Here is a 13039-nt window from a genome sequence, read left to right as displayed (position 1 = left end):
ATAGTAGTTACTTAATAAATGCTGTCTTTATTGGCCATTCTGAAAAATTTGATCATTTGGTGGATATACATTTTAGCTGAGTTTTGTCGTTTTAGGGGTTGGGCAATGGTACCTGGCTTGGTCATATCAGGGGCTGGGCTGGGTGAGAGCCAGCTAAATGCTATGGTCTGATAGCAACTAGTAGTTTGAGAGCGGGAGTTGGAAGAAGGAACTCGCAGGTCAGTAGGTCTGGAGCAAGCCGAAAGTCTTAAAATCAGGTAGTTGGCAAGGTTTAGAAGACCAAACAGATCTCAGAAATTAAGGCAGGTAAGGTTGTTTGAAGTAGAATCCTAGTTAACAGAGCACATCTGTCTAAGTCTTATTCTAAGGCAAAAGCTTTTTGTCTTCTGCCCTTAGCTTGCTATTATCATTCTTGTCCAGGCGGGGTGTGGTTTCAGGATCTTGGCTTGCATATATGGGAATAGTGGTTGCAGATGGTTTAAAAAAAAGAAAGAAAGAAAGAAAGAAAGAAAGAAAGAAAGAAAGAAAGAAAGAAAGAAAGAAAGAAAGGAAGGAAGGAAGGAAGGAAGGAAGGAAGGAAGGAAGGAAGGAAGGAAGGAAGGAAGAAAGAAAGAAAGAAAGAAAGAAAGAAAGAAAGAAAGAAAGAAAGAAAGAAAGAAAGAAAGAAAGAAAGAAAGAAAGAAAGGAAGGAAGGAAGAAAGGAAGAAAGAAAGAAAGAAAGAAATGGTGTAGACAATAGCTGCTGTAACGGATGGGGAAACAAGAGGAAGGAAGACTGATAGGTATGCCCTCTATTCTCTAATGGAGGGAATTTCAGAGAGAAAGGGATATGATACCCTCTGCCTAGTGCTTCCTGATGGAGACCCAGACTCACACTTTGGCTTGGAGTTTCCTGGTCTGTGCTTTGCAGGCAGATGTGTTAAGGAAAGCAGGTTGAGAATGGGCCTCAGAGAAAGGGATTTTTCTGATCAAACCAGCTTCACCTTTCTGGAAATTGCCTGAGGATTAGCATCAGCGTCCCCAGAGTCTATTAGACAAGTTAGCTTGACCCTTTGTTATCCATCCACACATACGAACATTTCTACCTACTCTCTCTCTTCAGCCATTTAAAAATTGCACCCCCAGTTTAGTCCTGGTCTCTGAGAAATTCTTGTCTTTTGCACAGCAGATACGAATACAAAATTTTCATACTTAACCTGCATGTCCCCTGCTCCCACCACTTCCCTCTGAAAGGTCTTGCCTCTTATGAACATTGTCCTCATTGAACCAGAGGAATCATTAACCATCACATAACAAATGATCCCTCTTTTCTAGAGGTCATAGGACCTTATTCACTAGAGATCAGCTCTCCATTATACTCATGCTATTGTTTAGTCATGTGGCCCAAACCAAAATGTTTATGATTCAGTGTCTGCAGTTTCATATTCATTCAACTCTTCTTCAGTTCATAGACTTCAAGATCATACAATACCCACTATGACGAATAAGGTTATTGTGAAGAATCACAGAACTCAATGCAATCTTCAGGTGTTATTTAATCCCTTCCCCTGTCTCCAGGTATGGCCATTCCTCACTTACCCCAGGCTGGTGGCTCGATTTTATCTTAAATATCTGTAAGTATGATATAATTGATCTTTGTATCCCCAGTGCCGAGCATAAGTTTGCACATGGAAGGGCTTAACGAATGTTTATTGAACTGGATTATGGAGCCAAAGAATTTCAGAGTTGGAAGAGAGCTCTGCAGCCATCCAATAGAGCCCATAACCAAAAAAGAATCTTTTCTATGGGGTGAGTGACAAGTAGTCATGCAGCCTTTGCTTGAAAACCTCCAATGAGGCAGAACCCTGCCTTCTCATTCTACTCTTGGATAGCTCTAATGGTAAGGAAGTTTTCCATTACATAAAGAAGGAATTTGCCTCTTTGCAGCTTCTACCCATCAATCCAAGTTCTGCTCTGTGAGGCCAAGCAAAATAAGTCTAATCTCTCTTTCACAGGATAGCCCTTCAAATACTTGAGGACAACTATCTCCTATTCCCTTCCCCTGGTCTCCTCTTCTCAGACTAAACATCTCCCAGTCCTTCAGCTGATCTTCTTAAGGCATAGACCTGAGGTCCTTCCCAACACTGGTTGCCATATTCTAGATACTCTCCAAGTTTACTGTTGTTCTTACTAAAATGTAGTGCCCAGAACTGAACAGGATATGCCAGATGTAATCTGAAGAGAACAGTATATAGCAAAACTATTACCTATTTTTTTTTTCCTGGAAACTATGCCTCTCTTAATGCAGCACAAGTTCTCTTTAGCTTTTTTTGGCTGCTATATCACATGATTAATTCATATTCAACTTGCAGTCCATCAAAAATACCTAGATCTTTTCAGTCAAACTATGATTTAACCATGCCTCCCCATCTTAAATTTATCCTTTGTTTTTTAAATTGGGAGATGTTGGTTCAATTTGACAATATTAGGGCTAATCAATATCTGCTTTTAGGTCTGATAAATTCCCAAGTCAAGCTCTTCTTATTCCCTGGGAACTGTGAACATTGCTCTTATGGATGAATTGACTTTTGGATGCCCATGGCTAAAAGACTATAAAAGCATGATCTATCTACACTTGAGGGAATAATACTACTTAGACGTCAGTCAATCAGTCAAGAAACATTAATTAAGTGCTTACTATGTGCCAGTCACCATGCTAAGCTCTTGGGATACAAAGAGGTCAAAGTTTATTCCTCCCCCCCAACAATCTAGATTCATATTTAATGTTGATGAGACTGGTGAGTGTTTCTGACAGTGGCTTATGAGGGATTTTCTTCCTGGTTCAGACATGAAGGCTGCACAAGGACTCCATGTGGTCACATGTGTTAAGATCCTATCATAAACCTGCCCTGATAGAGATTAGAGAGCACCAAAATAGCTTGTAACAAAAAAATCCATGGGAAAGAATTAGAAAAATGGTTATGAATGGTTACCAAATAAGAAATAGGTTTAGAAACTCCTGGCATGTATATTTTTGATGAAGGAAAGACCAGAAAAAGAAGGTATAATAGTCCAGGTTTACTTTGCTCCAGAATAGTGTTTAGTTCTAGGTTCTATATCTTAGGTAAGATTTTGACAAGCCGTAGTAACATGGCCAGAGAAGGATGATCAAGATGGTGAGATGACAAGAGACCATGCCATGTGAGTGTTAGCTGAATGAAATGGGGATGTTTAATGAAGGAGAGATGACTTGGTAGTTGGGGTGAAGTGGGGTGGGGAGAGGGGGCAAGATAGTCATCTTCAAGTACTTGAAGGGCTCTCATTATGAGTAGCCGCAGAAGATAAATCTAGGGATAATGGCTAGAAGCCAAGAAGAGGCACATGAAGGCTTGCTTTTAAAAACAAAACAAGGGGCAGCTAGGTGGTGCAGTGGATAAAGCACCGGCCCTGGATTCAGGAGGACCTGAGTTCAAATCCGGCCTCAGACACTTGACACTAGTTGTGTGACCCTGGGCAAGTCACTTAACCCTCATTGCCCTAAAAAACAAACAAACAAAAAAAAACCAAAAAAACAAGAGGCAGCTAGGTGTCTCAGCGGATAGAGAACTGGCCCTCGAGTCAGGAGGACCTGAGTTCAAATCTGGCCTCAGACACTTAACACTTACTAGCTGTGTGACTCTGGGCAAGTCACTTAACCTCAATTGCCTCACTAAAATCAACAACAACAAAAATTTCCTAACAAATAGAGATACCCCAAAATGGAATGGCTTGCCCTGGAAGGGAGAGTTTCCTATCACTGTAGTTCTTTACATAAAATGGTGGTGGATTTTCAATTGTTGGGGATGTCCTAAGGAGGATATGTGTTCAAGGACAGATTAGACGACATGATCTCTGAGGTTCATTTCAAGTCTGAGATTTTGTGACTCTTTAACACATGCCTTGTCATCTTCTGAAGCTGTAAAGTCTTAGATTGGTAGTCATTCTTACTATCTAAGATTATTGGGAGCTATTAGAATGGCTGTTGCACAAGCAATCCCTTCAAGGTTTAGGGGAGCAGAGCCTAAAGAATCAAAGAAAAGTTTAACCAAACACTCAAAGAAATGGGTTTGCTGAAGAAAGCAGAAACTACCTAGCTATAAAATATTCCTATAAATTCAACAAGGTGTAAGGGGGAAGACCTGTGCTGCCCTAATTATGCCAATTAGGAATAATTATGCCAAGGGTGGCATACCCTCCAATACTGAGATACCAGAGAAAGAGAGGCTTGGTTATTAATTGGTTTTATCAGGGTTAATTAGGTTAATTGGGGGAGTATACTTATAAGAGGTCAGTTGTCCTAGCTAGCAGGAGGACAAAGGAGCATCATGGATCCCCACACCAATCCCTGTCCTGGTATTATATAGAAATGAAATAAAGAAGGCATAGTGCCAGGGTTGGCCCAGGATCAAATGCAAGTTTTCCCATGGGATAGTTAGAGCTTCTTTTGCTGTTTACATTTACTCAAGGTGGTTTATAGTCTATGTGAGACTTTGAGGTCTCACAGAGTGGGGTAAGCTCTGGCTACCACTGTAGACAAGGAAGCATATCAGAATTGTTATGGGAAACCTTACTGGTACTACTCAGCACTGCATTCATACACTATACCTACTAAAGCTAAACTCTCTAAACTCGTGGGAGGGACTCACGGGGTGAAGATTTAGTGATCTCAATTCAATATGTTGAGATTTGATCCATTTGGTTTTTTGTTTGTTTGTGGGGCAATGGGGGTTAAGTGACTTGCCCAGGGTCACACAGCTAGTAAGTGTCAAGTGTCTGAGGCTGGATTTGAACTCAGGTCCTCCTGACTCCAGGGCTGGTGCTTTATCCACTGTGCCACCTAGCTGCCCCACATTTGGGGTTTTAATCCTCTTATGTAAGATAGAGAAATTGGGTAGCTGAGGTGGGAAGAAGGCCCTAGTTAATGACCTCCCTCCTTTCTGAGGCACAAACACAGCCCTTGAATTACAGAAGAACTGCAGAGCTGTTTGTTCTGTCATAAATAAAGGACATAGTGACAAAGTGACTTAATGGATGAAGGGCTGGGCTTGGAATCAGGAGAATTGGGCTCAAATCATAACACTGACACCCTGGACACCTAGATGTGTCTCAGGTAGCTCTCTAGACTTATCTACCAAGTCATTTATCAGTGACTGCTGCTCCCGGGCTTCTGGTATATACTAAGTAAGGGCAAAAGGCTCTTTCTGGGATATCCTCTGGGGAGTCCTTGAACTTCTAGCTGGTGGTATTAACTTCTGTGCACAATGGCTTAACTCTGCAGAACAAGCAGTTTGTGGGAGCATAGCTTTAGAGTTAGAAGGAACTTCAGATATCATCTAGCCCAACTCCTTCCATTTATAGTTGAGGCAACTGAAGTCCAGAAAGGAGAAATAGTTTTCCTAAGGTCACACGACAAAGCTGGCACTTGAGCTCAGGTCCTCTCACTCAGTTTATTAGCCAAACAGTCAACAAGCATTTATTGAGTGCCTACTATGTGCCAGGAACTGTACTCTGTACTGGGGATATAAATACAAAAATGAAACAATCCCTTCTAAGGAGGGAAACAACCAGGACATATAAACATAATGTAGAGTTTAAAAAGAGAATAAACAGAAATAAACACAAAATAGTTCCAAGCATGAGGGGCAGGGGGCAGGTCATATAAAGGCCCAGAAGTTCTAAATGCCCAGCTTTTTCTGCCATACCTGGCTGCATTTTTGATGCCAGGACAATATCTTTGATTCCTTTTGCTGAGGCCTAATTCAGACTGAGATATTCAGAAGTGACTTCAACACATAATTTACCAAGATGGATGGAACGTGGGTTGTTTTTTATTTTTGATTGTTTGTTTTGCAGGGTTAACTGACTTGCCCAGGGTCACACAGCTAGTAAGTGTCAAGTGTCTGAGGTCGGATTTGAACTCAGGTCCTCCTGAATTCAGAACCGGTGCTTTATCCACTGCGCCACCTAGCTGCCTCCTGAAACATGGGGTTTTAAGGAGAAGATTAGACCTCTGTCTGCCTGTAGAGTAAGATAACATGGGGTCCTTCTCTTGGTCATCAATAGATGACCTTTTTGAGTTGCCAAAAATTTTTGACTTTGAGAACCTTGACTCTGTCTCTGGGTCCAGCACAATTTTCCTCAAAGCAAAGCAAACTCTTTCCCGAGGACTGAAGTTGTGTTTCAGCAGCCATCCGCTCCAGCACACCTGGGCCAACAGGGCCCCTCCGGAGTAGCCGCTCAGAGGTACCTCCATTATTTATAGCATAGTGGCTCACAAATGTACTTAAGAAAAAAGGGATGATCTATTTTGTACATGCTCCTTAAAGGTATTCCATTTTAGCTCCAATTGTAATTTTTACCTTTTCCTGTAGAATTTATTGACACAGTGCCTAGCTCAGCCCTAATTTTTTGCATCATCCTTTTGTCTGCAAGCATACTCACCAGCCGCTTAATTTGTCATAGCCCTGGAGGTATCAAAACTAATGAGCTTTGTTTGAATAGACTTTTTCCAGTTCATCTAGCACACTTTGGGGTAATCATTCAGTTTCTGTTTGCTTCTGATGTGAGGCATTGTGGGAAATATAAGAAAATAATGGTTAAAAAAAAAGCAGTATAAATTGTTAACAGCCGCACTTTCCGCAAAGCCCTAAAGATGTTATTTTTTTAATTTCACTATTTATTGAAGTATTGAGAGTACCTTAAGTACAATCATTACAATATAAAATCAGAGGAGAATCTGATAAAACGCTATTTTTCAATTAGCCTAGAGTTTCTACCTTGCTTTCTCTCTCTCTTTTTAAAAGGAGTTCATAGCTAACAAATCTTTAAACAATCTACCCTCTTAAGATTTGGAAGTGGACAGATAATAACCGTGAATACATAACCGTGTGCTAGGATGGAGGATTTAAAAATCTATTACTGGGATTACATACAGGAATGCTTTTTATTGGTCAGACAGTTGCAGTTTCGTTTTTATAAAGCAGTTCTCCATACTCCAAGTGTGTATTTGAAGAACTTCCAAGGTGGGATGCAGAAGTGTGAGATGCATAAGCAGTTCTGGAAAGTGTCGGATGCTCTGTGTGACACCTGCTTTTAATCTCCACTTCCTAGGTAGATTTATCCTCCGTGCCAATTAGGGCGACAGTTTCGGTAGGAGACTGTTTAAATTTTTTTTTTAATTTTTGCCCCTTCTGTTTGAGAATACCATGTCTTTAACTCTGTTGAAGTTTTCAATGACAGAGGAAGAGATTGGGTGGTGAGTGCAGTTTAAGCTCATGAAAGGAAGGATTCAGCAGAACCTAGAGTTGGTTTTAACTCTTCAAAACGGCTTCTCTATTTGGTAGCTAAGTGGCCTAATAACCTTTCTAAAAAAAAACTTTGTAAATGTCAAGGATTAAAGATGCTGCACTCATGTGGGGGCCTGCTTCCTGCTGGCATCTTTGAAATAAAATTTTTTAAAAGGGGAAACATAAGATCTTCCTTGGGTTACTTAATGATGACCCTTCTTCCGTGTTGGTGGCACAGAGGACAGTTTGTTGGAGTGTGGACATTTCCATTCATTCCATAAGGAATTACTAAGCACCTACTAAGTTCCAGGAACTGTGGTAGGTACTGGTGACACAAAGACAAAAATAAAATAATTTATTTCTGTCTGATGCCAGCATAGGCTCTTAAATTCCTCCACTGAGGCCTAAGCTAGATGAAGATATTCACAAATGATTTGGGGCAGGGAGGTTGGGGAGGGACACAGGATGGATGAGTGATGCTCAAAAATGAAAGATGCAAAGAAAAACAATTCCAACGAGGAGGAAAAATGGGAGTTGTCTGAAGAAAGCAATTTGGATTCACAGGGAACTCACCAAGCAACTTAAATTTTTTTTTTTAAAAAAGGCACAGAAAAGTAAAATAAGGTCAGATAACAGAAGATGTTTATAAAAGCTTGGCATGCACCTGTAAAAATAATGGGCCAATGCTAAAGCTCAGAGTGAGCTGAAACTGTGGAGGGAAGTTAAGGTTGTTTGGGTTTTTTTTGTTTGGTTTTTTTTTTTTTGCACTGGAAATAACAGAACCAAATTGATTAATATAGAGTTGGTACTGAAGGTAAAGTAAGAGATCACTTAGTTGCTCTTAATAAATTCAAAACATTTGGGCCAGATGAACTATATACTTACATTCTGAGTGAACTAGCAAATGTGATTGCTTTATGAGTGTACAGCATAGCAGTTATTTTGAAAAAGATCTGTCAATTCTAGTGGACCACCAGTTCAGTGCGAGCCAGCAAGGGGATGTGGCAGGCAAAAAAAACTAATGCAATATTAGGCAGCATTAGTAAGGACAGAGGTTCCAGGAATAGGGAGCTCATAGTCCTACTTATTCTCCCATTGCCAAAACTCACCTGGATTATTTTGTTCAGTTCTGGATACTCTAATTTAAGGATGTTAAGAGGAAGGCAACCAGGATGATGAAGAGTATCCAAGTCATATCGGGATCATTTGAAGGAACTAGGAATGTTTAGCCCAGAGAGAAGACTGGGGTGGGGTGGGGGAGCATGACAGCTTTCTTCAAGTATTTGAAGGATTGTCATGTGGTAGAAGTAGAGACTTCTGTTTGGCCTCAGAACAGAGAGCTTGGGGCCATTAGTAGAGACTGGAAAAAAGACTAAATTTGGGCTTGATGCCAGGAAAAACTTCCTAACAATTCGAGCTGTCCAAAAGTCGGATGGGCTGCCTCAAGGGAGAGGGGGTTTCCCCCAGTCCTTGGAGGTCATCAGGCAGAGGCTAGATGATGACTAGTGGCTTAGGTTGTAGTGGAGATTATGTGTGTAGGTTGAATTGGATGAGGCCTCCCTTCTAATTCTTAGATGCTGTGATCCTCTCATTCTACTCTCAAGGAAAAAGAAATTCTACAATGCCAGAGTTGCAAGATCCTGTGTTTGAGGAGTTAAAGATCGGGACTTGAGTCTTCAGAAATCTTTTGGGTCAGATCCCAGCTCTGCAAGAGCCACCTCTCTAACCTCAAGGGACTTAGCTCATCTCTCTGGGCGTCAGTCCACTCCCCACCTTGCCCTTTCTCTACTCTGGGCGGGATTAGACCTAAACTCTCCTGTTTTGTCTTCTTGTTGTTTTAAGATGTTCAGGTAAGTAAATTGTGTAACTTCTCCCAAGTGACTTTTCTTTCTTTTTAAAAAATATTTTATTTTTTCTAATTACATGCAAAGACAATTCCAAGATCCTTTTCTAAAGTCTAACTACCAACACATTTTTTTTTGGGGGGTGGGGGACAAGATCTTTGATTTCTTTGGCATGGAGATCTCCCAGGGAGGAAATTCCCTCCATCAGTGCAGATCAGCCCCTCTCTGCAACTTACAGTCTTAGTCATCTGCAAGTACTGGGAGGTTGTGATTTGCCTATGTTGGAGGAAGAACTTGAACCCAGGTCTTTCTGACTTCAAAGCTAGCTTTTTCTCCACTATAGCTCTCTTCTTCTGGGTCTGAAGCCCCAGTGCCTTGTCCTTCATTTTCATCTTGATGGCTTTCTGTAGAGTCCTTTCTCAGTTCTTCAGTTTCAGAGCCTGGACTTCAGGCTGAATCTTTAGACCAAGAATTTGAGTCTCATAGAAAAATGACATTCCTGAACCTACATGGAATCACAGGAGGAGTTGGAAGGGAATTTAGAGATCATTTAATCAATCCCTTCATCTGGCAGATGAGGAAATGGAGGCCAAGAGAGATATTAACTTGCCCAAGGTCACATAGATAATAACTAGCAGCACCAATGGGATTTGAACTCAGGTGCTTTGATCTCAACTTTACCAGGATACCTAACTCCATCAATTGTATGTATGTATTTGAACAGTCCCCTCTCCCTTTATAAATCTCCCTTCAAAAGGGGGTGGGAGGAGTGAGGATGAGGAAAACAAGAGAACATTTGACTCTTGGCTCCTAGCCATGTCCTGCATCCTTCATTAATCTTTGAAATTCTCCTGACTATTGCTTAAAGAACAATGACAAAGTCAATCCATGGGAAAACTAATTGGAATCTGGATCTCTTGCAGGTGTTCCATTCTTTTCAACGATCCCGAAGTGCTTCTTAGAACACTAAACTTCAGCAAGGCTGGGGGGATGCTTGTATGTCATAGAAAGGCAGAACGAGATGGTTTGTGGGTGATTGAAAAGGGTTATTTTTACACTGAAATTTACTTTCTTTTACAGCATTTTGTCTTTGTCTTCATTTGAAGGGAAGAAGGAGTAGGCAGTTGTTTCAGTTCCATCTCACTAGTGAGATGTACACACGTGGCTAGAGGTGCTACTGGGAACTCAATAGCCCTATGCCCCCAACCTAGGAATTAAGTAGGGAGAAGGGTAGGAGGCAATGAGTAGGGGTAGAAGAGTCAGTGCTGACTAAATCCCTTCTTTTCTAGTTCAGCGAGTGGCAAGCAGCCAGGTGTTCCTTTAACGTAACCCTTTATCTGTCCCAACAAGGACAAAGCATATTCTGCAGAGAAAAATCTTTGCTGGCAGTGCAGTTTCTCTTTTGAAGGAGAAAAAACCCCAAACCTGGGGCTCTGGGTGGGGACTATATGAGCAGAAATCTTTCTTGAGTTTCCACTCAAAATGTTCGGGTGTGGTTTTATGGGCATAGTACTGGGGGAGGAGACAGTGGAACAATGGATATAGAGTTAGGGTTAACTGGAGTTAAGAGTAAGAAGACTGGCTACTTTTTCTCTATATCACCATTGGTGTTCGATTAAATTCAATTGAACAAGAATTTTAAATGGAGCTTCAAAGATATAGGAAATATTTCCTGTTCTCAAAGAGTTTATATTTTGCAAGTCAGTAAACATCTTTGGACCTCAGTTTCCTCATCTATAAAATGAGGTTCACAATACTTGTACTATCTATCTCATGGGGCTGTTGTGAAGATCAAAGAAAATAAGGAAGATTTGGGGGTGTCGTGCTGCTTGCAACAAATAAATTATAAAGCCTGCAATTTGCCTTTTTTGTTCCTATTCATTAGCATGGGAGACAAAAAAGAATCCTTAGGATTGATATAGCTGGCTGATCCCAGACCCAGGCAACCTTTGGTTTATTGAAAGAGAAGCCCCTAAGATGATTCCGAAAAGGATATAGTTTGGAAATTGGTTATTTACAAGATTTTATAAGCACTTTCTACCTGCAAGTTCGGTAGAGCAAAGAAAGCCTTACCCATGGTGAGTAGGAAGACAATTTAAAAAAGGATAAACTTAAAAATACTTTAAAAAATTTTAAAAATTTTAAAAATTAAAAAAAGGGCAGCTAGGTAGTGCAGTGAATAGAGCACCAGCCCTGGATTCAGGAGGACCTGAGTTCAAATCCGGCCTCAGACACTTGACACTTACTAGCTGTGTGACCCTGGTCAAGTCACTTAACCCTCATTGCCCAGCCCCGCCCCCCCCCAAAAAAAGAGAATAGTTTTTTAAAAAACCACTGGCTCTGGTGCCACAGACCTGAAGTCCTAGCTGGTAGGGAGACTGAGGCTGTTGGGTCATTTGAGGTTGAGAGGACCAAGCTCATTAGATATCTATACTAAGTCTGGCACTAATATGGTGAACCCCTTGGAGTTGGGGGGAGGGCAACAAGATACCTAAGGAAGGGATACCTATCCCATGTTGGAATCAGAGGAGGTCAAAACTTCTGTGCTAATCAGCAATGGGATTGGACCTGTCAATGTCTGTTATACTCCCAGTCTGGGTAAGATAAAGAGACTCATTCTAAAAAAAGTGATAAAAAAAACCTAAGTTAACAACAGTAAGTATACTATTCACACAGTCAGTATCATGGTATTGGCAGGCCATGGTGACTCCTAGATGCTTTTTTGTTGTTGTTTTAGTGAAACATACCTAAGACATCTTTAATTTTCATAGGTATGACTGAGGATTATTGATATTCTTTTGGGACGACTAATCCGGGGTCAGTAAGCTGTTGGATAGCTACTTGAAGGCAGAAATGATTGTTCATGTTCAGTTCCTAGAAGCCCCATCTAAGTGTCCAGAACCACAAATGGGATTCCTATGGCTGTACTTTACAATCCACACAGGGTCTTTATTCTCCTGTTTTCCCCACAAAGAATGACTTCAGTGCCAAACGTGTACCTTGTTGTCATGGTGGCTTCTAGGACCTAACTCCATTTGAATCACAGCTCAACATGCTTCTTTCAAAAGGACCTGATGTGTGTCCTCTGTGTGTGTGTCACCGTCAGCAGAGGCACTCATTTATCTTGCCTCTGACAGGGCAGTTTCCCTATTAATACCCTCTATTGGATTCATCAATCCATCAAGGAAAGCTCATGAAAGAGTCAATAGCATGGATCCCCAATCTGCTATATTGAACCTTAGTTTAAAATGTAGACCAGCCTCCTTCATGCATTTCCTAGTTCTCCCCTCCCCTCCTCCAGAAGGCAAGGAATTGCAGGTGGGAAGTTCTGCTCAAGCAGTTTCCAGGGTGTCCCATGGGGAGACGGGAGGAGGAGGTTTTTCTCTGCTAGGGACGTGCTGATTTTGCAATTATCTAATTTTAATACTAATAATCATAGCTGACATTTGTCGGGTCCTTTAGAGTTTACAAAGCCTTCTCACATCCATTATTTCATTGGATTATCATTGCCAAACCGCTTAACACAGCTAATTAATGGAAGCACAGGAATCAAGGTAGCTTGATTCCCAGTTCAGTGCTCTTTCTACTTGCCGGAAGGCCTGGCCCTATGCTTAGGCAAATCAGGTGGTCACAGACAGTACATGGGATCCTTTACCTTCACATATTCCACTTGCCCTGCTACAGGGTGTAACTTGGCTTCCAATGAAGCCAGGGGCATTTAGTATGCTGTGACATACATTGAACGGAGACATGACTCCAGCCCATTCAGTGAATGTTGAATATGACCTGATACTATTTACAAGTACAAGGGACCTAGTGAGTGGTGCCAGGACTATTATCTCTCCAGGATTAACTCCTGAGAAGTCTTTGAAACCACACTGTTTCTCTCCA

Source organism: Dromiciops gliroides, chromosome 2, assembly GCF_019393635.1.
Source record: "Dromiciops gliroides isolate mDroGli1 chromosome 2, mDroGli1.pri, whole genome shotgun sequence".
Classification (NCBI taxonomy): domain Eukaryota; kingdom Metazoa; phylum Chordata; class Mammalia; order Microbiotheria; family Microbiotheriidae; genus Dromiciops; species Dromiciops gliroides.
Note: the sequence above shows the minus strand (reverse complement) of the source record.